The sequence below is a fragment of the Panthera onca genome, chromosome A1, assembly GCF_046562875.1.
Source record: "Panthera onca isolate mPanOnc1 chromosome A1, mPanOnc1 haplotype 2, whole genome shotgun sequence".
NCBI classification, from domain to species: domain Eukaryota; kingdom Metazoa; phylum Chordata; class Mammalia; order Carnivora; family Felidae; genus Panthera; species Panthera onca.
In genome coordinates, this window is record NC_138339.1 from 125682126 (window position 1) to 125707324 (window position 25199).

Genomic DNA, 25199 nt, shown 5'->3' on the forward strand with positions numbered 1-25199 from the left:
GAATGGCTCGAGCAAAGGCCCAGAGATAAAGGAGTCCTGAGCCCTTGGGTGCAGGTGCCTGTGCTCAGGGAATGCAAGCCAAGGACCTGTGAAGCTATGGAAATAAGGAGTCATGCACCGTACTATCAGCTTTGAACAGACATAACCCTGAGGGAAATGGGGAGCCCTAGAAAGGGCGAGCATGCTGGAGTAGGTGACAACCCTTGGCGTTGGCTTCCTCCCATAGCATTAAAGGTCCCGCCTGTGTATATGGTGTTTCATGGTCTGACATCCCTTAGAATAAATGTGGATGCCTGGGCAGCATGACACTTAAGCCCTCAGGGCAAGAAGATCAAGCCACAGTTTGTTCGGTAAACAGATTCATTTGGTCAGTAGTTTAATTCTGCAGCAGCTGAATGACATTATAAAGAATGCGGTGGCATTTCTACCGGAAATGTCTGCCATCATTTTCTTCTTGACATGAGGAGAATAAAAGCTTCCCCACTCCAGAAGAATTAGCATGAAATATGCCCGTCAGTCTCCCTGTGAGCAGGCTTTCGGCTGCAGCATTGCATTCACAGTGACTGAGCGGGATGGTGTACGTCCCACCAGTGGTCTCATTGTCAGATGCCCACCCCTCTGGATGGCCCTGTTGGGTTGTGGCCTTGGGTCAGTGCTGCATGGCTTCCTCCACAGTGGGAGGACCCCTGCCTGCAGTCATTCTTGCTACTCACTTGGGGGCCGGCCCCTGGTTCCATCAAGGGCTCTAGACTCCCTTTGGGTCTGAGCTTTTCACAGGTGGCTTTCGTTTTCATTTACCCCTATTTCCATTCTTGTCTCTTATTTCTCATTCCTTTGGCATGCTGTTCTCCAAATGTGGTCTTTGGATTGGTGCATCAGACATGCAAATTCTTGAGTCCCAACTCAGACGTACCGAGGCAGCATTGCTGAGGATGGGGCCCAGAAACCTGCATTTTCAGGAGCTTTCCAGGTGACGCCAGTGCACAGTCAAGCTGGGAACCCCTGCTACAGCCCACACATATGCCGTGTGCTTGTATGCTCCATGCCTTCGCATGCAAGCGAGTGGACGATCAAGTTTGTGTTTGGGCCCGGGCGCACGTGTCTGAACCTTTCAGAGAAAGTTCTGTGCAGGGACGTAAGCATAGGGAGCCCCTGGATGGGGGCTGAGTAAGGCCTGGGAGTTCTTCAGTATCTCTTAGTACCTGTTTGTGATATGGATGCTGACAGCTAACGACTATTGAGCAGGTTCTGTGTGCCATCACGCTGCCCAGCCTTGTGCACGTCTCATTCTCACCATCACCTCTGTCGGGTACTTTTCCTATCCCCATTTCATAGGGAGTCACAGTGAGGCTTATAGCAAGTAACTTGGTCAAGATGGAACCTGAGCACACGTCTTCACTGCGTCTGAATAAGCATGTGTCTGCACATCCTCCCGCTCTGTTTGCACACCAGCCCTTGGTGGTGCTGGTGAGAGGGGGAGGGGCACTTTCAGCAACACCTGTGTTTGCTGCTTCTAGCTCTTGGGCTGGCTTAGTTGAGACGTTGCGGCATAGAGCCCTGCAAAGGGTTTGAGCATGAAGAGCTTTCATGCTCTTGGTGGAGAATGGTCCTTAATCTCTCCAAGAATACTTTTAGAAGCACAAACAGGAACCAAGAAAATGAAGTGAACTGTTTTACACTTGAAATGCACCACGTGTGAGAAAGTGCCTGTTAAATCGGGCTGGGTCTGCTTTCCTGGTCTCCTATGATTGGGGCCATTAAAAACTGCAGGGGTGAGCTGGTTAATTGTCTTCCCAGGTTGTGGCGGCCCTGTGGGAGGGGACAGGGGTCTCGTGGGCTTCCTGTACGTTTCTCTGTGGACTTTCATCTCGTTATAAATAGGCAGCAGTAATGATTTTATGGTATTGAAGGGCGAGTGGGGGAGAAACCTGGGCTGAGATTTAGAAGACTCACATGAAGGCATATGTGTGAGATAACTCTTTTATCAGGCTTAGCAGAGATAATTTCTGAACCTCAGCTTGCTGCTTTTAGGGTGATCGGTGATGTCTTTTCAAGTTTCTTGCTGGCTCTCAAGTCTGTAGGTAGATGGGTGCCTTGGGACTCAGGTATGAACTGGCCTTTTGATTTTTACACAAGCTTCTTTTCCCAGCTAAAATTCTTTAAGGATTTCTATTTGGCTAGTTCCTCCTCATGGGCCACAATTTTGCATTCTGTGCTTTGAAAGCGTGTCACTTACTCTGAGGGAAAAATGTAGCTAAATACATAGTAAATCACATGTACTCTTATACCCTGCCTATATGTTAAGCCATCCTCTGTCCACTTAGTGTCTCACCATTTTCCAGATTTGTGTTGGAGACATCCAGCAGCTGGCTGCATTTCCCTATGATTTCTCTTCCCCAATTAGCTTGTAGCCAAGTTCCAATAATATATTAAGCCGAGAGCTTTTCTTGTTAATTTCCCCATAGAAAAGATGTGGCAAAGCTACTGGGAGGCTGAATTTAGCCTACAAACATTGCTGAGCTGTACTGTTCTTCCTTTCAAATCATCAGTTGCTCCCTTGGAGAATAACTTTGTTTAGCATCTGGAAAGATGTTGGAGTGTTATAGGAAGTTGGAAACTTTGTGGCATTATTAGTTAGTGGGGGAAATTCCTTCTGGAGTAAACTTCATGAAGTGACTCTGGAAGCTTTACTATCCAGTGGGTGTATTACCTGAAGGTAGTTCAGACTTCTTGAGATTCAACTTTTGCATAAACAAAGTGATATAGTACATTATGAAATGATGTCCATGGATGTACTTATGTTGACTAGTCTTATATCACTCTTCAGATGTTCCCTGGTAGACAGGCGTTCTGAGCTCTGGCGGGGAGGGGGCCTGCCATGAACTCTGAGAGTTCATGTTTTTGGATCATCACCTTTGCTGGTACAACTTGAATGTTAGAGCCTTTCTTTGAACTTGTAGTGCATTTTTTCTTGCTCATTATTTCATAAACACCTGTGATAAAATGAGAATAATGGTGTTGAAGTTTAGGTGTCAGAAATGTGGAGATAACATCAGGAATCATTAAGCATGCCCTAAATGGCCAATCATTAGTCTCAAATGGATGGACATTGGAATTAAAACAGTCAACTGGGTGTTCAGTTGTGAGGAAAAAGAAAATTAAAGGACACGTGTGAATTGCTGGAAATATGTCATCAAAGGTGGTGTTTAAAAATGATGTCATTAAGAATTTCGTGCTGTTTTTCAATGTTTAGGAACAGCCCCTTCCTTCACCCGTACAATATAGAAATCTCTTGTTTGATCATCACACTTTTTACTTTTTTAATCTCTGTATTATAGCACATTATGTACTCTGTAATGGGCTACCCTTGGTTATGGGGGCTGCTTTTTTAATTTGCCATCAAAATTTCTTTTTTTTTTCTCATATTGAAGTCACAAATCTTATTAGCAGCCATGATTGGGAGGAAAATTGAGAAATTAATTAATGGAAATGGTCATTTTCTCCGGTTTCTATCCTCTGTCCCTTCCTGGCTAGACTTGACTTCCTGTCCCTGCTTCATTTTTCTCCGTAACACTTACACTTAATAAAGCATATGTTATACGTATTATTTGTCATCTGTCTTCTACAAGTAGAATGTTAGCGCCATGAAGCTAAGAATTTTTGCCTGTTCCTTAGTCTATACCAGTGTTTCTCCATAGTTTTTCCATTTTCACTCTCCTGAGGAGACTTTCTAGACTCTTGTCTGCTAATTTCCTCCCTCCCTGGAATTTCAATACCACAAATATACCATGTATCTATGTCCTATGTGTATAGTTGAGATTTATACCTAACAAGAGTAAGACGTTTTTTATCCCTCAAAAATCACTTTACCCCTTGGAAGAGAAGTGTTGCCCCTTCTGAGAATGCACACTCTGGCCCTAAGCCAACAGGAGTCCTGGAGCAGAGCAGGTACTTAGTAACAGTTTCTGAGTATCCCCTTCTAAAATTCCACCCTTCTTTTCCCCGTTGCCAAAGGAATGTTTGGCTAAGCCAGCGAAAGGTGGGTGAAGGGAGTCCTTCCCTCAGTTGTATCAAGTCTTCATTCTTAAGAGTCTGTGATTACCCAGTGGAGGCACTGCTTTAATAGAGGGTCTTATTTAAACCTGTGGACTATTCTCCCTGCCGATCAGTACATAAGCAGAAAGCCAGTGCACATGCTAAGTGGTCTTACCAGCTCCTAGCAGTAGCTCTGTTCCCACTTAAGCTGTGGTACTGACACTGACCTGTTTGGTCACAGAGCCTCCTGGCAGTATTTTGTGCAGCTGTGGTGGTGGCCTTACCCGTCAGCAGTTTTCCACATACACCCTTGAAGCAGGGGCAGGAACCAAACAGAGGCATTTCAACAAATCTTCTCAGAATGCCCGGATTTCCTTGCATGTTTTCAAATAACTCGATAGTCTGCAGCCTCTCCTCCCATCTTCCCAGTAGCCTGTACATATGGCAGGGTAAAAGGCCAGCAGTCCCTCTTGTGTTAAATAAAACAAGCAAACTTCAGGCTTCATGGTGTCCTGTGTGATTGGAATAGTAACAGAAGCAAGACAATTGTGTGGCCTTTCAGATGCCAGAGACCAGGAAGACCCTCTCAGCCTGCAGTCCAAGGCTCGCCCAGCAGACAGAGACAGACCCCATGCCTGAAGCCTTGGGCAGGGGTGAATGACACGTTCCTTGAGATGCCTCAGGAGGAATAATTGCCCGTTAGTTCCTGTATTCCCAGAAAGGAAAGCATTCATTCATCATTTTAGGTAGCTTTGTTCCTCCATAGAAATGTTTCAGATGCTAATTTCCTTGGGAGAGAAGACTGACATTCATGCTTACTTTTATACCAACAATTATGCAGGAGTATGAATATTCATGTCAATAAGATGAATTTAATTATAGTCTGAGAAAATATCATAATGAATGGTTCTGCTGGTCTGACCCTCGTGGCTATAATAATAAAGATAAGTTCCTAAAATGGGGATCTATTCTTATCTGAGCCATTGACTGAAAGTGGAAAGGCTTTGAATTTTTTTGTTTGCTCTGTTGAGGTAGATTCCCTGAAATGAGACCTAAGTGTGTCATGTGTAATGGTCCTCAGTTAGTGGGGTTAGTGGGGTTACATCTTCTGGAATGTAGTCGCAGCCAGATGTACCTATAAATTTCACATATTGGCCTAGACGCTTATAACATGAAACCACGTATGCTTCTTAGTAACTGAAACCGACGGGTCATTTTCCTCATGATGGATAGCAGTTAAAAAGATTTCTTTTTTGGAAAGTGTTGAAATTAGACATTTAAAACCAAAATTTCCAAGGCAACAGGCTATTTGCAGGGAATGTATGGTGAATCCTTTTTATAATTCGAGTGCCTTTCCCTGCATATATTTCTACATAGATGTATGGGATTTCTATCCCGGTTTTTCTTAAAGTGAGGCATACCCATCCGGGCAGATGTGTTTTTGCCAGCCATGTTGCTATGGCTGTTGTTTTACTCTAGCCGGGTATTAATTTAAGTGAGTCATTTTAAAAGAGAACACTTGTGGGGTGCCTGGGTGGCTCAGTCAGTTAAGCATCCGACTCTTGATTTTGGCTCAAGACACGATCTCATGATTTGTGAGATCAAGCCTTGGGTCGGGATCTGCACTGACAGCCCAGAGCCTGCTTGGGATTCTCTCTCCCTCCCCGCCCCCCACCCACCCCCCCCGCCACCACTCGCACACATGTGCCCTTGCACATGCATTCTTTCTCTCAAAAGAAACATCTTTTAAAAAGAGAACAGTTGCAAAAATGCTTTAAAAGCATGGATAATAAAGCAGACATCTTCATAATAAGCAAACTTGGGAGACTTTTTTGTTTGAATTTCATTTGGATGTTGCTATTTTCTACTCTGTGACCCAGCTGAGGATTCAGCATGGAGTCGGGCAACATTCACCTACTGGCTTGTTCTGTTACTTGCATCCTTATTATCCACTCCGTGACCATTCGCTTAGTGCCTTCTGTGTGGTGGTCCCTCTGCAAGGTGCCGGGGAGGTGGCGATGAACCTGACTCAGTCCTGACCTTCAGTGTCCTCACAGTTTAGAGTGGAGACTGTAACGTAAGGCCAGCAATTACAGCAGGAGGCAGTGGGGATCACCATGCGGAGGAGCCTGGATTTAGGTGTCGGCCCTCTCTGACCTTGGACACCAGTTTATCCTTTGTGGCTTAGTTTGCTCATCTGTGAAATAGGATTAAAAATCATACCCCTAAGTGGGATAGAGCATTTGACTGCAAAAATCGTACCAGCTTCATAGGGTTCCTTGAGGATTAAGGGATGCTCATCCATGCAGAGTGTAGTGCCTGGCACATGGTAATCCCCAGAAAATGATGATCCATTCAATAAATGTGCAGACATATGTCACAGAGAGTGACTTATGATGTATCCAGGGACACGCCCACCAGGCAGGGCAGCTCGAGTGCAAGAGTCACTTTTGTGCCCATAGACAAAAGATGGGCAAGGCATTTTCTTTTTCTGCAGAACGTAACATAATAGTGCTTTTGGAGAATAAGGAGCTGTTGGTGTGGGATATATAGGTCGTGGCTTTGAGGTCATCTGATCTTGTTCTTTACTGCTCTTTTTACCCCTCTTCCTTTTTCTCCCCAAAAGATACTAACATGTGAAGGTATCATCAGTAGACTGGGAGTTCATCCAGGGCTGGGACCTTGGCTTCCTTAACCCTTACCACAGGGCCCTCTGTTTGACAGACATTTGTTGAATGAATGAATGAATGAATGAATGAATGGAACGAACGAACTAATGTATGAAAGAGTGAATGGATAAATGATATTTGATCATGATCAGGGATAGAATGTTAAGTAAAGGCGTGGTAGCAGTTATTGTTTTTTCACATCTGTGTGTGTTTCTGGTAATAAGATATATTTTTTCATGGAATTTGACCCAGGATTTTGTTTGGCAGTATTTTGAGCTTCTATTTATTTGGAGAAGAAAAGGCATGATTCTTAATTGGTGTAATTTTACCTTCATGAATTCAGAAATGCAATTTCTAGAATAATGAGTTCTCCTTTTAGAAAGGAACATATTTGCAGAAATGCCAATTCCTGGCTCATTAGGCCCGGCCTAGCTCTGGAGCTACATGACTCTCCCTGGGGCTGGCCCTGTCAAGTTTGGGGATCCTCTCACATTTTCCAGTCCCTGCTGCCCCCAATCAGCTCTACCTCTCACAAGTAAGAGTTAATATTTAATGAAAGGACCTTTGAGACTTCCATTGCCAGAACGCTGCTTGCTTACCACTCTGCAAATAATTTTGGATGACTGATTTTTATAATCTTAGCATCATTATTCCTGTTCACACAAAGAACACAGTGTATTTATGTAAACAGGCCACTGGACAAATTGATGGGGCGATGATAGCATTTCCTGGGTGCAAATTTGTTAGTAGTCATCTATTTGGAGAGACTCCAGGTGAGCTTGAGGGGAAGAGAGCTTTGTATCAACCAGGTTTTTTCTGATGTGCCTCTTTAAGGTACACCCCACCCACCCAGGGGTTGCATAAAGAAGGTGCCGTGGAGACAACCCTGCATTTTATGACTGCCCCATTTCTGCCCCCGACCCCTCGAAGGAGGCCTGGTTGCTGCTTTCTCCCTTGTTGATCATCCTCTCTCCTCTCCCCATGCTTACCCCTGCCCAGGCACCTGACGGCTGGTGTCCCGTTCCTGACTTTTGGTGGTGCTATCTGGGCTCCCCCGTCCCTTCTTCTGATGTGGTGTCAGATGAGGAGCACCTCCTGGGCAGGTCTGGGGCCATCTGTCCTGTGTGCATCAGGGGTCGGGAAAGAGTCTGGCTGGCCCCTCTAGGACTCCATCCTGAGAGCTTGCTTCTCCGGGACTGAGACGGGTGGCCCTTCTTTCTGATGTAGCTGAGTCACATAACTTGTTAGTTTTCCCTGCAAGTCTTGAAGAAATTTTGAGTCTCTCCAGAAGGAATTAAGTGAGTGGTGTTATTGTTCTTTTGTTTAATTCATGACTTTTCTGGGATTCACAGTTCAAATATTTGTTAGCTTGAAAAACACCACTAATTTCTCAGCTTTGCACATTACTCATTTTAATCACAACAAAGCAGAAATGCTGCTGTGTAGAGGGCCCTTGGGTGGAGGACTTGTAGCACCCAAGAACCACAGGTGAGGGCTGGACATGGGACCTTCTCCTCCTGGAACTTGATGGTGTGGTCATTTTAGGTAAAACCGTTCTACTGTTGGTCTCTGGTCCATTAGAAAAGACCCTGTCCTTTGCGCAGGGAGATCTCACCATCAGCTTGCTCGACTAGGGGGTTGAGAGACCAAGATTTATGTTCCATTTCTCACTAACAAGCTGTGTTACCTCAAACAAATCACATGTCCCTGACAGGCTTCCATTTCACACGAAGCTGAAGATGAAGACAAGGGATCAGGTTTCATCTTGAACTCTGACTAGTTAGAAATGGATCTGCGATCACAAATCATTGGGGAAGGATTCTGTGATTGATTAGCCATGTCTGCTATAGGTAAGGAAAGGGCCAGTGGTGGCATCCCTCAGGAAGGTATTGTCAAAGCCCCTTTTGCTGATGTTCTCCCCATGTCTAGGAACATGGAAGCCATAGGACAGGACATGTGCAATGGGGCAACATCGACAGTAGGAGTGGGGTTGGACCGTTCCGTCTGATTTCTGTTGCAGCCCCCCCACTGGTTAGCTCTGACACCTTAGACTAGCCAATTAAGGGAATGCTATAGTCCCTACTTCAGATGCATGTTATGAGGACTGAGTCACATGTCTTCACTACTTTGTGTAGTAGGCGATCAGTGAAACTGTGGTTGAGCTCTTCTTACTAATATAAGAATTATGGACAGTACTTTCTGCAGTAACAGGTGGTTTCTACCTGGTGGTCAGCCCTTGTTTCTGAACCACAGAGGATTTGCCCACATCACTGTTGTGAATGAGGACATCAGAACAGTCCAGAGGTTCATGATGGCCCAAACCTGGAAGGAAATCCCATTGTTACAGTCATGAAGTTGTGAGCTAGATGCCATGTTTTACAGGTGGGAGCATCTGTAAACCTTAGGCCTGGGTGGGAGAGGGTGTTGTCCAAGGTCACTGGGTGAGGTGAGGGCAAGCTAGGTTCTGTCCTGAAATTCTAGCATGTCCTGGATCTCTGTGTCTCTCCCGTGTGCTTCTAGCTGCCCAGCTGAGGGGCTTCTACCACAAGAGGAGGTGCCACTCAGTGGGATGCACGCTCACTTGGGGCTCTTACAGAGACTGGCTCTGGGGAGTGATTTGAAAGGAAGCCAAGTGCTGCTTTGTAATCATTGGAAGCATATTTATTTATTCATTATGTTTGAGAAGAGCCTCTAGTACCGGAAAGAAATGCTTCAGTCAACTGAGTTTTATTTTCTTTGTCAGTTTATCTTGATTCCCTGTGGCTTCCCACAGGCTTCCTGTCACTTCTCCCTTCCCAGCCTTGTCTCTGCTCCATGTCTTATCCATGCAGAATGAGGCCTTCAAAATCTCACCTCCCTCTGTCCAGACTCCCTCTCCCTGCCCTCAAGCCTGCATATTCCTGCCTGATGCTTATTTTCTTTGTTCTTTTTTCTTTTGTTGTTGTTGTTGTTTCAAACTTTACCTTGAATCTCAATAGGATTTATTTATTTATTTGTTTGTTTGTTTTAAATATGAAATTTTGTCAAATTGGTTTCCATACAACACCCAGTGCTCATCCCAACAGGTGCCCTCCTCAGTGCCCATCACCCACTTTCCCCTCCCTCCTACCCCCATCAACCCTCAGTTCTCAGTTTTTGAGAGTCTCTTATGTTTTGGCTCCCTCCCTCTCTAACCTCTTTTTTTTTCTTCCCCTCCCCCATGGTCTTCTGTTGGGCTTCTCAGGATCCACATAAGATGAAAACATAAGGTATCTGTCTTTCTGTATATGACTTATTTCACTTAGCATTACACTCTCCAATTCCATCCACGTTGCTACAAAAGGCCCTATTTCATTCTTTCTCATTGCCATGTAGTACTCCATTGTGTATATAAAGCACAATTTCTTTATCCATTCATCAGTTGATGGACATTTAGGCTCTTTCCAGAATTTGGCTATTGTTGAAAGTCTGATGCTTATTTTCAAAACATGCCTTTGATTAAACCTTGGCCCCTATGGCCTCCTCACCCCCCTGCAACTGTCCTGCATTCCAGCACAGCCCTACTGAGCGCACTCCTCAGGCCATTGCCCGAGCCTCCTCTCCTCCTGGAGTGCCTGCCCACCTCCCCTTTCCTTATGGTTTCCTCTTTATTTGGAAAGACAATCCAAATGTCATCATTTTGAAGGCTTCCCCAGAGATGGCTTCAGAACCTCCCCATCCTTGACCCCTGACCCCTCCAGGCAGAAGTGGCCTGGGATATGGTCTTCTGTACTCCTTGCTCTTTTCTTTTACTAATGTATTGCACAGTCTTTAAAGGAAATAATGCTGTATTGTGCAATACTTTATTCCCCATCACTGGTGTTGTGCTGTCCTAGAGCAAGGTTTTAATCTATATTTGAGTGTCTGATTGAGTGAGCCCTAATGGCTCATGTTGGGCCATGTATACATATCTCATCTGATTATCTGGAGATCCTTGTGAAGTAGTGTCAGTTGGGGTCTGCTTTTGAGAGCTGAGAACCCTGAGGCCAGAGAGAATCAGTTGTGTGAAGGGCTGGCTAGTTAGTGATGGCGTCAGGATTTGCATGCGGGGTGGGAGATTTCAGATCCTCCCTGCCTTATGCTGTAGTGAATGAAAGTCACACCTGGTGACCAGACTTGGTCCGAGGTAGTCTTCACCTGCCAGATTCATTTCCCATTCTCCTCACCCATCTGAGTCCTTCCTCTTGTTTAGGGTCTACCACCTGGGTGCCCCATCTCTGCCATGCCTTGGATCATCATGCCATCACCGCTCACTCATTTACTGGAGAGCATTTTGCAATGAGCCATCTTCTCATTGTACACTTCAGTGTGCCCCCTGAATTGTGTGCTCCTGTAGGAGAGGGGTTGTATTTTGAATTTGAGCCTTGACTGGGCCCCTGCTCTGCCACTTTTTGACTTGGATAAGATGCTGAGCTCTTTAAATCTCAATTTCTTTATCTCTAGACTAGGTAGTTTTGTGTTTCCAAAACTTGTAACTCGCCTAGTGTCTGGAGATGATGCAATTACAAATGAACATTCAAGGGCCAGATCGGAAATGTGCAGTTGTCCCAGAGATTGTTTGCGGCTTCTGTATCTGCAATGTTTTACTAGCTGGAGCCTTAGAGAACTTTCTCCCATCAATGCCCCATGGTGGAGAAACATGAGCCATATTGCTGGGGTGTGGCCTGAAGCAGTCTTCCACAAATCTTAAATCTCTTTGAAGTCCCAGGTTTCATCTTTAAAAAATTCATACACATTTTGAAATCTTTTTCTTAATATATATCAGTGTTTTTCTTGGTATGAAAATAATGTTAAATGACCACCCACTAAATCTACATTCTAGGGAGGAATGCTTCAGCATCCACTATACACAAGCTCTCGTAGTGCTTTGGCTTTTAATCGTGTCCCTGAGAGCTTGCTTGATGTGAGTCCTCTCCAGGTGAGTGGAGGAAGTTGGATCTCAGGGGCCTACAGAGCATGGTCCCTTGACTGGGCAGAAGACCAGACCTTGGTGGAGGGTGAGTTCACCCAGGGGATGAGGCTGCTTAGAGAAGACATTTTGCTTCTTTATCTAGGTGGAAAGCAGATTCTTGACATTAAGTTTGAAGAGATTTACTTGTTCTCTATAGAGGTAAAAACCGCTACCTCAAGGGTCCTAGATGGGTCCTATGAAAAGCTTGGTTCTTGACACTTAGTGAATGTTCAAAGATGTTTTCTCCCATTGAAATAGTAGACCTTGCACCTGTCCATCCCAGGCCATATTTATCCAGTATCTTTCATTTGCAAGGGTCATTGTTTGTTGATGCTTCCTTAGTACATGCTATTCCTTTGGTCCACACCTAATTAACGAGCAAATATTATTTTTCCCTTGGAATGGAAACATTGAGTTTTTTTAATTGGGAGTGGAACTTGCTAATTAAAGTATATATTTGCCTAGGAATGGAATATTTCTACAACAAAATGATCATGATTTAATGTGCTGTAAATTCTGCTTCATATCATCTCTTAATCAGAAACTACCTTCCTTAAAAAATTCAGCTCGAGTTCAGTCTTCTGACCTCCTGAGGCCCCAGTAATCTCTCCTTCCATCCCCATTAGACCTCATCATTGGTATCCTGAATCTGGCACTTGGTGTGGAGGCATTGTTTTTGTTTACCATTTTATGCCTTTGTCTTATTATTTGTCCGAATTGGTGTGCCCTTGTAGACCACAGCTATCAGTAAACACTTATTCAGTCAGTCATTGAACTTTTTGTTGTTGTTGAGTGCAAGATGTGCATAAAGTATGCTAGACTCTGAGGAAATTAATTCATTCTGAATGAATCATGAACCCAGTGTCCCTGTGAGGGCATGTTCACTCTTCTAGAAGTGACCTAAGTTTCTGCAGACTGAGTGTTTCTGACCGTATTTGGATGGCAGTGTTGTGGAGGAGCCTTGGGTTACATTCGCACAGACTTGAGTTGGAATTCGGGCTCTACCAGTTACCAGCTCTGGGACCTTGGCCATCTTCTCCTCTCTGAGCTTCCATTTTCTCACTTGTAAAATAGGAGTAAAACTGATCTTTCTTTCATAGTTGTAAGAGGTGAGGATAACACAATGCCTGGTTCATAGCACTAAATGATAGTAATTTTTTAACTATTTACTCTCATTTAGAAATACTTGTGTTCCTATTATATACAGTTGACCCTGGGCTAGGTGATTTGCTAAGTACTGGGGAATATGTGCATATGGTGACAAAGGCCCTTGCTTTTACAAAAGAGCTTTGGTAGCAAACAGTCTTCCTGGTCTGAGTCTCCTAAGTGTTGGTATAAAATGAATGCTGCCATGAGTGAGTATATTAAACATGTGGCTTCCCGCTTACCCCCAATATCCTGTTGATACTGTTATTGCTTTGAGAATAGGGGAAGTTAAAATGATAGCACCAAAACAAGGTTTGGTCTGACCCTGTTGCATCCAGAAACACCCCAGATGGAGAGAGAGGTCACCATCATTGCAGTAAACATCCCCCCCTTCAGATGTATGTCGCACCCTTCTATTGGAGCCTTGCTCTAACTCCAGGAAGCAGGCCCAGTTGCCCCATGTCACAGATGGGGAACCAGGGACCCCTCAGTGTTACTGACTTAGCTGAGAGCACGTTGTCCAAGACAGGTGAAGGTGGGACTTGAACCAAGTTTGCTCACTTCCTAATCTGGTCCTCTCTATTGCATGGTGCCTGGGAACTCAGAGTCAGACCCTAGCCTTGCCAGCCACTTGTATGACATGACTTGCACATTAGTTTCCTCTTAGGCAAAATTAGAAATAGCACCTACTTGATAGAGGTTTGGTGGAGATTAAATGAGAGAATGTAATTGCTTCATGCAGAGTGTAGCTCATAGTCTATGAATACAAACCCTTGGTATAGCCAGTGTCACTGTAGTCGTGCGGAGAATCTCTGAGGCCGCCTATGTGTGAAGCCTGTGTCTGCAACTTGTTGTGTGTCCTCATGTTACCCATCCTGGCTAAGCCTCACCATCCTCTGAGTAAAATGGGGACAGTCATAATTAACACATGTGGTCCAAATAGCAGGTGCTAAATGAACTATTGGGATCTCATCAAGATAAAAATCTGGGGCACCTGGGTGGCTCAGTTGGTTAAGTGTCCAACTTCAGATCAGGTCATGATCTCTAAGTCTGTGAGTTCAAGCCCCATGTCAGGCTCTGTGCTGACAGCTTGGAGTCTGGAGCCTGCTTGGGATCCTATGTCTCCCTCTCTCTCTGCCCCACCTCTGCTCATGCTCTGTTTCTCCTTGTCTTTCAAAATTGAATAAATGCTACAAAAATTTTTTAAAGAAGGTAAAAATCTTCTGCACAGGGAAGGAAACGGTCAGCAAAACTGAAAGGCAGCTGACAGAATAGGAGAAGACATTTGCAAACGAGAAATCAGATAAAGGGTTAGTATACAAAATCTGTAAAGAAATGATCAAACTCAATACCCAAAAAAGAAATAATTTAGTGAAGAAATGGGCAAAAGACATGAATAGACACTTTTCCAAAGAAGACATCCGGATGGCAAACAGACACATGAAAACATGCTCAACATCACTCATCATCAGGGAAATACAAATCAAAACCACGATGAGTTCCTGCCCTCACACCTGTCACAATGGCTAAAAATTAACAACTCAGGAAATGAGAGATGTTGGCGAGGATGCAGAGAAAGAGGAACCCTTTCGCACTGCTGGTGGGAATGCAAACTGGTGCAGCCAATCTGGGGAACAATATGAAGTCTCTTCAAAATATTAAAGATAGAACGACCCTACGACCCAGCAATTACACTACTAGGTATTTATCCAAAGGATACAGGAGTGCTGATTTGAAGGGACACATGCACCCCAATGTTTATAGCATTGGTTATTGAAATCATTGACATATGATTTCACTCATATGTGGAATTTGAGATGAAATAAGGGAAGGGAAAGAAAAATAAGAAAAAAACAAAGAGGGAGGCAAACCATAAGAGACTTTTAAATACAGAGAACAAACTCAAGGTTGCTGGTGGGGTGTTGGGTGGGGAGATGGGCTAGAGGGGTGAGGGGCATTAAGGAGTATTTGTTGGGATGAGCACTGGGTGTTATATGGAAGTGATGAATCAACTAAATTCTATCCCTGAAATCATTATTACATTATATGTTAAGTGACTTGGATTTAAATTAAAAAAATAATAATAATAAAACAAATAGGCCCTAACAAGTTATCATTCTGACAACAATGCTTGTGATTTTGGACTTTGCGCCTCTTCCCTCATCAAGAATGAAACCCATGACTTTGTGACTCCGACTAGCACCTTTTATGCTGTCTAGCTGTTGCGTTAGCTGGCTCTTGCCTTCCTGAGAGGACCCCTGTGAGGGGCAGAGGCTGCTGCAGTGCACTGAAACCAGGGTTCATTGCCTGACCTCTCCTTGACCCATCTCAGCGCTCACCTCCCAGATGGCAGCATCTAGTGTCTGGAAGGCCAGAGGCAGAGCCCTGGGCTGTGGATACCTCCCTCCCCTCCCCTTTTCTTCCTTCAATAGACAGTGTAGAATCCTTGGTCCAACCACCACCTGGAACTGTTACCCGTGTGCAAGAGGCGAAGCCTCTGACTTTGTCCACTGCAAGGAATCTCGGATGCTGGGGAAGCAAATCTGGCAACACACAAGATAAGAGTTTAGGAAGTGCTGGAAATGCAGTCCAAAGGGCTAAGACTCCTTGCTCCTGGCCCAGGGCTTTGTTGTCAGTCATAGATCAAACAGGTAACCGCATGGTGTCCTTATGTGACCAAGATGAGATTGTTAATGAGGCACCATGCAAGCCATTGAGTCCAAGGTTGATGACAGAGCCTGCTGCCTGCTCCTCATTGCTGAGTCCACGCAGTGCATGGCCCGGAGTATGTTCAGGATATAGTGGTTGCATTGAAGAAAATTAATCGTGAAAGGATTATTGTTCGAGAGGATAAAATTACATCATCATCATTATGTTTGCTACAGCGTATTGCATACTTCCTCCATGCCAAGCAGCATGCCCTTCCTGTCAACAATCTCTGATTCTTAGCAACACCCCTAGTGAGGTGAGCACCGTTAGTCCCCACGCTCACATTTGTGGGACTCAATCTCAGGTGCTGAAAGACGTGATCAAGGTTACACAGCTAGGGGGTAGCTGAGGTGGACTTCAGAGACGGGTTTAACTTTGAAGACCTTGCTCTTAACTATTATGCTGAAATGTGACCCTGCATAATGGGAGGTCCAGTGTGGGGTGACAGTCCCTTACTTCTGTGGGCCTCACTTTCCTCATCTTTGAAGAAATAGCACAGAGCTGGGTCTCAGGAGGTCTCTTCCAGAGTGGTCATGCTAGGTCTGCTTTCCCTGGGGGCATCCGGTGTGCACAGGACTAAGCCGAGCTCACGTCCCTGCAGCTGATGTTCTGGTGTGAGGAGAACTGCCCTTACACAGGGCTTTGGCTCACTGGTGAGAATCATAACCAACTGGCTTGTGGACAGAGTACTGGGGGAAGTAGAATGTAGAACTGAGCCCATGTTCCTGTCACACTATGCAGGCCGAACTCATTGACAGTTCTGGATCTAGCTACCTCTCTCTCTTAACTGACCTAAAATGGTACTGGGCGAGTACAGATGAGGCGGTTAGGAGATATAAGCTATAACATGGAACGCTGAGCAAACCGTCCCTGCTCCTGCATGCCTTAGCTGGTGGTTGACTCCTCTAGGATAGGAAATCTCTGGGATGCTCAGTGATGACCTGCTGGCAAAAGGGCTTACTTTACCTCCCCTCGTCCCACACTGGTGCCCAACCTGTATTGCAGATGTGTCTCAGATTCCCAGTTCTCTCCTGTACCTCCCTCAGACCATCAGCAGGGCTGCTGGGAGGCTCTCAAGAATAGAATGACATGACGCTTAAATAAAGCTGATTATTTGAGAGCATTTCAGAAATATGTGCAACAGGTTTATTCTTAACTTTCCAAAGACTAAGATGTGATAATGCTGCATGAGTCCTCTAGTTAGATAGTTGCCTCAGCTCTAGCCTTGGAAGTATCAAGAAGACTGGGGACGATTTCTTCAGATAGGCCATTGTCAGTGTTTCTTTGAGGTAAAACCATATAAAACTTGGCTCCTTTGCTTTTGCAGTGTGTGTGTATGTGGTGTATGTGTGTGAAAGAAGAAGAGAATTGTATAGAACATGGAATAAATTTGAAACCCACTTAACAGATAACACACACCTGCCATCTCCCATCCCTTTGCTTGATTGTCCCACGTACAACAGGATGGATGTGTCACCCTCAAATTCTGTGGCATTGGAAATGCACGGAGCAAAACCAGCTACCCTGGATTATAGATTTGGTTCCAAGCTCATTCACTTTCTGGCTTTGTGACAAAAAATCAATATCAAATCTAGTTGTGTTGCCAAATACACAGGTTTGAAAAGGCTACAGTGGAACATTGAAATCACTAAAAGTGCTTGAGTCTTAATGGCCAAGAACATAAAGTATGGATTTATTGCATTTAGTGTTTGGAAGACTTCATATTTCTCCGCATTTCTTGTGGTTTTGTATTTGTGTACAGAGTGTATCATATGCATCTTTTTAAACTCGATCCCAGTAATTGTATGCTCGTTGACTACATGAATCATTTTTTCACTTTCCTGGACATTGTCAAGCTGAAAGGCTGGGTTCTTGTTTTGTGTCTGATGACCGACACTGGGATTGAACTCTCGGGGGACCCATAATAAAATCAGAGTACAGTCCAAAAATATGTGGTTAGTCTGATTCAGTCAAGCCCGGTGCTTTCTCATCTGTCACACAAGCCAGTCTTGTGGTTCTGGGCTCAACAAATTATTATGAAAATGGTTTCACATTTGCTGCCGATGGTGATGTTGTCTGCTTCCAACTTTGGGAGGGATATTTACAGCGTTTCTATCAGTTTGAGTCATATCGGAGCAAAATCAAAGTACGTCCGTATCTCCTTACTTTTAGAAGCAATTCATTTGTAGTGTGTGGTTCATGCAGTGCAGGCTCTGATGTGGCCTGGTTATTTAGGGCTTTGGCAGCCTTAATAGCTTTGAATTACCTAATGGAAAATATATTTTGGAAATAGGAAATAGTAAACACCCTTTTCAAGTAATTCTTACCATGGTGTGGGATTTGACAGTGAACGGGAGAGAAAGTTGTTTCCCCGTTCGGGAGATCATTATGTATAGATACTTTTTTAAAGCTGGCTCCTCAGGTTGAAGGGAGGAAATATCCTTTATTGAGTGTGCTCTTTGGATTCTCACAACAACCCTTTGAGACCAGTATCACCACCCCAGGTTTGTGAAGGAGGGAACAGAGGGGAAAGGCATCAGGAAACTAGTGGACTGACCATAACTCCCGTCAGGGAGGAGAGGCTGGGCCTCACACTCTGGAAGAGCGACCTCCGCATCCCTGTTCCTTCCCTAACTCCAGCGGCGGAATTCTGTGTGGTTCGATTTCACATACAGAAAAGGCCCTGTGGATGGCACCGTTCTGTTAGGGAGGCAGAATGGAGTCACTTCCACCTTTCAGTCTGTGGCATGCAGGTGGTCTACCTCCCTCGTAAACTTCATCCCTGCATCTAAAAATGGGGGCAGTATCCCCAAATGACACGGTTGTCTACATTCGTGATCCTAGGACAGGACAAAATCATTAATAGGGCCATGTCCACAGAGGTCCCTGCTCTCCCAGCTACTGAACGAAGAGAGACCTGTAACTGTTGACCCCATTTTCTCTCCCCTACCTTCTTTGTACATAGGGGGAATGTGTTTTTCTGGTTGGAAGAGAGGCTAAGCCTCTCAGGATAATTAGGGGCAAAGAAATAGAGACACTGAGATTGGGAGTGAAGGAGGGATTTGGGGGGCGTGCACATAAATGAGGCCAGCCCTGCTTTGGAGAGAGGAATCACTGGGAGAGGATGGGGTTTTGATCAGAGGTGCAGAGATGGTATATTTAGATCCTTTCAGATGTCTTTCAGAGACATTTGAGGATGAGATTCCTTTTTAAAAAAATGTTTATTTTGAGAGAGAGAGAGAGCAAGCAGGGAAGGGGCAGAGAGAGAGAGAGAGAGAGGGAGAGAGAGAATCCCAAGCAAGCTCTGTAACTGTCAGTGCAGAGCCCGGTGTGGGGCTCGCTCTCATGAACCGTGAGATCCTGACCTGACCTGGAATCAAGAGTTGGATGGTTAACTGAGCAACCCAGGCGTCCTGAAATTATATTTTAAGGTTAAATGAATAAGCTGTGTATGCTCTGATTTTAAACCATTGTAGGACTTCATATTTATCAAGTGTAATCAGAGCCCAAATTAATAATTACAGTAGTAAATCATAGCAACCACACACATCATTTATGAAGCATGTGCAGAGCAGGCCTGGGGCTGAGCCCTTCAGGTGTGTCATCTGATTTTGTCCCCAGACAGCCCCAGGAAGCATCTAGCACAGGGCCCAGTGCTGCTCTTATACTCAGTAAGTATTCACACCTGACCCCTTTCCTCTGCTCCGAGTTGCAACCAGGTTACCTGCCACCTCCCGTCCCCTGTTCCTGCTGCGTGTTGCCATCCTGCGCCCTGGTGATGCCTCCCCTGACAACCTAACACTGGGCCAGTAGGAACCCAGGTGACTGGCTGTGATCTGCAGGCAAAGCCCATGTAAACCCAGCTGAAGTCTGTCCCTCCTTCCTGACAGTTAAAGAAGTTTGGCTGAAAAAACCATGAAGGAAATACATGTGTGCCTGTAAATCACTTATTCACCATCCCTTATACTTCACAGTAAATCAAGAGGATGCTGGAGCCGGTGTTCATATTCCAGTTTAGAAAAGCCCCCACTGGGAAGGCTCTCTGCGAGGAAGCCTGTCCCAGGCCTGCAGAGACCATTCACGGGGAGTGTGGGATGCCATCAGCCAGGCGGAAGGACAGCAGTGCTGGCCTGTGACAGGCATGGAAGGGACCTGCCAACAGGCCACTCATTGATGTCCAGCTGGATACCAGAGAACCCGGATGACAGCAGATGGAATCTGAGGAGATCTTGTCACTCAGGACAGAGGACGATGCTTGTGAAAATGTGTATGTTGAGGGGACAACGTGCCGTATTCTCATGTTCCTGATAGGCTGATACGGTTGTGGTTCAGCATATGGCCTCTGCAGTCCCCTCACCGGCTTCATATCTGGTCTCTGACACTTACGAGGCATTGTGTCCCTCGGCAGAGTTCTTAAATTTCTTGTTCTCAGTTTCCTCATGTGTGAAATGGGGCTAATTGTCCTATCTTTATGGGGCATTTGAGAATTAAATACAACAACCCAAGGATATTGCGTACGATGTTGCTTGGCATGTAGTTAATCCTTGATAAATGTCAACTAGGATGATATTTATATGAAGTTTCTCCCGCTTATTTTAATTACACTGGTTGTAACATAGTACGAGCCATTTTAACTTGTAGGATTATATTAGCAATTCCTCAGTATATCTATTAACTTAGATATGCTAACAGCTTAAGAAGCAGTTGGGTAATACAGGTAAGGAAACAGACCCAGAAGGGCAAGTCACTTGCCTTATGTGCCCCAGCTGGTAAATAGTAGGGCTAAGAATTCAACTGAGCCCTCCTTGGGTTTAACCGACCCCTCCATGTGCCCTCCTAAATCATTTCCCCCTGTTTGGCATTTCTATGGAGTAGAGACTCACACAGGTCTCCTAGTCTGTCCAGCAGGCACATGCAGTTTGGAATCCCTTGTGGGGATGCACAGGTGAACTCCCTGTGGGCCCTCTGGGGGGCTGGTGCAGCCCTGGTGCCTGAAGCTTCCGGGGCTGGACCAGGTCTCTCAGGGCGTTCTGTGGCTTTGTGTTTGCATCCTCGGGAGCCCCTTCCCTGCACCTAACCTTCAACGTACTCTGACTTAGGGGTCTTATTCGCTTCTTGGAATCCTTCTCCATCTGGCGGCCTTAGCACGGATGTTGAGTGGGTTCTTGAATGCCACCAATGGTTCTTCTAGAGGAACCGAAAAGGATGGTACATGCTGCATTTTGTCTCTCCAGGTGGCATGCTGCAGGATAGTGGCCGGGTTAGGTGTCTGCCTACCTGGGTCCTCATCCCAGCTTTACTTGTAGCAAGTTTGACCTTGGACACTGTGTATTAACCTCTCTTGGCATCTTGGTGTTCTCTTCCATCCTTTGATGGTGCTGACGGTGTCCATCTCGTGGGGCTCTGGGAAAGACTGGATGAGTGAGAATTGAGCATTCTGCAGAGATTATTCAGCTGTGATTTTTTTCCCTTTTCTTTCCGTGTGTCTCTTTCCATAGACAAGCGGGGCTGGCTAGGCACAGGGTGGTGCTCTGTGTCTGGCGAGCATGTAAGGAGTGTCGTTTGGCCTTCAGCAGTGGCTGTGACTTGATTGCGCATCTTCTCTAAAACCAGGGTCAGGAAACTATGTCCGTGTTCAGCCACCTCCTTTCCCACCCGCCCCTGCCCTGGATGGGTGGTTCATCACTGCCAAGGGCTGGACTCTTAAATTTCATGGAATCCTGGGGGCGAAAGCCCCCTGCCAGGTCATGCAGTCCAGTCAGCTGTTTCCTTGAGACTGTTGACTAGACCCTGCTTTTGAACACTCTCCAGGATGGGGACCTCACTCCTCTGCCCACAAGGCAGGTGGCTCTTCTGAGACAAGGGTGCCTTCCTTTCCCTGAGATGTGTCGGCTACCACACAGCTTCATCTCATGTGGGTTTTCTCTTCACCCTGCGGCCATGCAGAATAAAGCCCAAACCTCACTTTGCCCACGCCTAACCCTCGAGTAATTCCTGTTGGACCCAGTTACTGCTGTGTGCCCAGGTCTGTGCTAAGTGTAGATGTCCCCCGTGGTTCCTGGGAAGCCAGCAGCAGGGTGGAGAGACCCAGGGAAAAAAGTACAAGCGGCCTTAAAATGGAGAAAACTGTTGTCAAAAAAGAAATGGGGTACTGTGACAGGAATAAGTCATCTTCTTAGGAGTCGTGGGAGAGTCACTTCTTAGGAGGATATGTTTCAGCTGTGTCTTGTCAGCAAGGAGGGAGCCCGCCAAGCAGAGGGCAAAGGAGGCACCTGTCATGCAGAGGAAGCAACCTGTGCCTGAGCCCAGGGGTGGGAACAGGCTGAGCGTGTTTGAGGAATGGAGGCAGTGCTCTGAGAATGTGCTGAGTGAGGAGGGACATTGGTGGCAGATGAGCTTATGTGGGTTGGCAGAGGCCTGTTTGGGATTTGGGCTTTACTCCCAAGGTGGTAGGGAGCCATTAAAAGTTGTTAAGCAGAGTCTGGCTGCGGGATGGAGACTGGATTTGGGGGTGGGGGAACGGGGAGTGACAGAAGGTAAGAAGTGGGAGACTAGTTACAGGGTTCATTGCCTTCTCACAGGTGAGCAGACAGATGAGGGCCTAGGGCAGAGCACTGGGTGTGCAGGCGGAGGAGAGGGGAGAATTTGGGATAGGTTTTAAAAGTAGAATCTTTGGTACAGAATGATGGACTGCAAGATGAAAGAAAAGAGGTGAAAAATCACAGATGGCTCCTAGATTGCTGCCTTGACTATGACGTGTGGGGTGGCTGTTGTTGACTCTTAGAAACCAATCGATATATTTCCTTTTGTCAGTTTGCTGCCTTGCTTCTCTGAGAAGACATTCTGGCAGGCTAGGGCTTTCTCCCAGACATAGTGTGGGGATGCTTGAAGGTCTTTAGGTCTTGTTCCATCAGGTTTACAAACATCTCTGATGTTTTCAAAACCATCGTGCCACTGGTTGGATATCATATCACTGACATTACAGATAAAATTAACAGTATTAGCACCTGACATTTATCGAGCCAGTGCTGAAGGCTTTGTAGGCATATTAATTGGTGCGTTATCACAGGCCAACAGTGGAGGGTAATGATTTCCGTACTGCAAAGGAGCAAACCAAGGCTTGGGTTGGTTAATGGACCAGCCAAGGCCACCAAACAAACGCATAGTACGGGATTAGAATGCAGATTTGTCAGCATCCAGAGCCTAAGCTCTTACCCAGTAGGCAGAGTTATTTCCCATGTTGCCAGAGGTCTGTATTTTGGAAGAATTCGACATCCTCCCTCCCGTGGGAAATGGCAGCACATCATTAATCCACATTACTTAAGAAGGATTTCCCGTTATGTCTCTCCAGTCAGCTTGATTAATTTTTGAAGGAGAGACAGTTAGGCAAGGATGACATCGCTCCTGATCTGAGTAGGTTCTTGTTTACACATGCAAGTTAGAAAGCACCCTGTAAATCAAAAAGTTGTGAGCCAGGTAGAGTGAATAATTTTTGTTGACGACTTGGTGAAATACTTTAAATTCACTTAAGCAGCATCGTATGCAAAATTCTTAAGGATCAGAGAAGAGAGAATGATTTTCTCATTTAGCTAAAGCATGCATTACCTTTCAGGTAAACATGGTAATGCCATCCTAAGGAAAAAAGGGTAAATAGCAGTAATGATAAGGAAATCATACGCTGAGCATCAGTAATTAGATGCGGCTCCCGGGGCTTCCCTAGGGACGACACGAGAAGATGCTCAGGCCTGCAATCTGTTCGTTGCCCTTTTTACCTCGGGACTAAGTCTCGTGCAGTCCGCCTCACCACCTCGATTTTGGGAAATGTTGTCGTCCCGGATGGGTGGTGATACTGAAGCGGTCATTTCTGGCCCCAGATTAGCCCTCGCTTGCCCTCCATCACGAGACTGAGCAGTGACGCGGGAGGTCACCAGATCCTTTTTGGACTTCACTGGTCAAGAACAGAAAAGTGCTCAAAGTTTATCAGCCCTGTCTACAGTGTCAGTTACAGGATTTGGGGAATAAAAAACCAGAAAGTCATCTGTTAGTTATTTGTTAAACCAAGGTAATCCATTATCCTGAATGAAGTTTCATTAAGAGTAATGTACTCATTAGGCATAAAATGGCTCAAAAAAGCTTAACTATCATCATTTCTTAGAATAACTCAAACCTTGGCTAAGATGGTTGACTTTCACCCTTGTGTAACAAGCAATCAGCATTTAATTAGCTGAGCACTTGGATTTGTTGATTAGGGTGCATTCAGGACGTGAATATGGATGACGTTCTTTAAGCAAGATCAGCCGTTGCTTTTCTGAAACCTCTTGTCCAGCGACTTTCAAAGGCTCACAATGAATATGGATGCTAGTGATTATTTATAGAATAACTCTTCTGTTCCCATCCTTAGCCTTTACAAAGTTATTTTTGAGTTTACTGTGACCTGATTTTTAATTCAAGGAAAAGAATGCTTTGTTGTTATTTTCCTTCACGGAGTCTGAGCTCCTCACATGAAGGAGACATCTCAGCCTGTGAGCATCTAACTTATTTACAATTGGAGGAATTTATTTTTGAACTCACATCAAGCCTCTCAGTGTTGTTCCACACAGTTTTTGCCCGTTGCTTCTCCTGGAGGCATTTGTAGATGCTGGAAACACCAGGAAACTGATATGTCATGTGCATTGGCTGTACACTCTTGTCTGCACCCCTTTCAGGATGCTTTAAATCAGGTCTCAAGTAGAGACAAATCCAAGCTTGTCCTGAGCTTGAGTCTGGCGTCTCTGGTTTGTCACATTGCATGACACTGTCTGGTTTTCCCTTTAATTCCCAGTACAAGAACAACATTAAAAGTTAAGTGTCTGTTTGCAGTGTGTTCACATGATAGGTACTTTGTGCAGGTGATGTACAAGTAGACAACTGTACCTTCCCTCCCTGCTGCTTTCTTCATGTCTCTTTGTCCTCTTCAGCATTCTGTGACTCGCTTTTCCTGTGTTGCAATGGGAAGTCATGCGGATTTGCCGCTGCTGCAAGTGTCTGGGCTGTCGTTAGAGGCTGAGTCATAAGAACGGGATCAGGGTTACTTGGAAATGCTTGCATCCGGTGACACACAGCCACATTCTGCTCACATGACTGGCAGCGTATTGTGCCCGGAAGCCTTGAGTGACCCTAGTCGATGGGTGTTCAGGCGGAGACGGTGAAGCCGCGGGCGGGGACCCCAGGGCCAGGGAGCCACATCCGGGCCTCAGTTGGGTTGAGGGGGGGCGTGGCCTCCTGTGATGTCGTTTCCACCCGGATGTGGGACACATGGGTTTTCTCTTTTTATTCCCCCCTGCGTGGAACGGACCCGGCTGTATTTACAACACAGGTCCTTGAGAGCTGAGGGAGAGCTGATGGTAGGAAAAATGATGAGGAAAAAAAAAAGAGGAACAGTGTGTCCCATTTTCTTGTATTCTTTGTCCAAATCCGGATTAAGCGGCCTTTCTCAAGGGGATACAGAGTTACCTTTTTTTTTCCTTTCCATTTTTCTGGGGAAAAGCTTATATTGCCGTACTTGTTCAAATGAAGTGTGCACATGAGGTATTTTCAAATGTTAACATTGCAGTTGGCAGCGGGGCCTGGATTACATCCCAAATGTGGCATCTCTGGGACTTAGTTAATAAGGTTCTGTTTATATCAGCAGG

General features: G+C 45.4%; 1 protein-coding gene and 1 long non-coding RNA gene across 2 annotated transcripts in view; one reads left to right on the forward strand and one right to left on the reverse strand.

Annotated features, from left to right (window-relative positions):
• Positions 1–25199, forward strand: part of SPOCK1 (SPARC (osteonectin), cwcv and kazal like domains proteoglycan 1) — a 517390-nt gene that overhangs the window by 276308 nt on the left and 215883 nt on the right. The gene's annotated exons all lie outside the window — the stretch shown is intronic.
• Positions 2779–6381, reverse strand: LOC132681509 (uncharacterized). Its single transcript, XR_009611081.3, has 2 exons — positions 6298–6381; positions 2779–2993 (listed from the first exon to the last, which is right to left on the reverse strand). It is a non-coding gene; the product is annotated as an uncharacterized LOC132681509 (long non-coding RNA).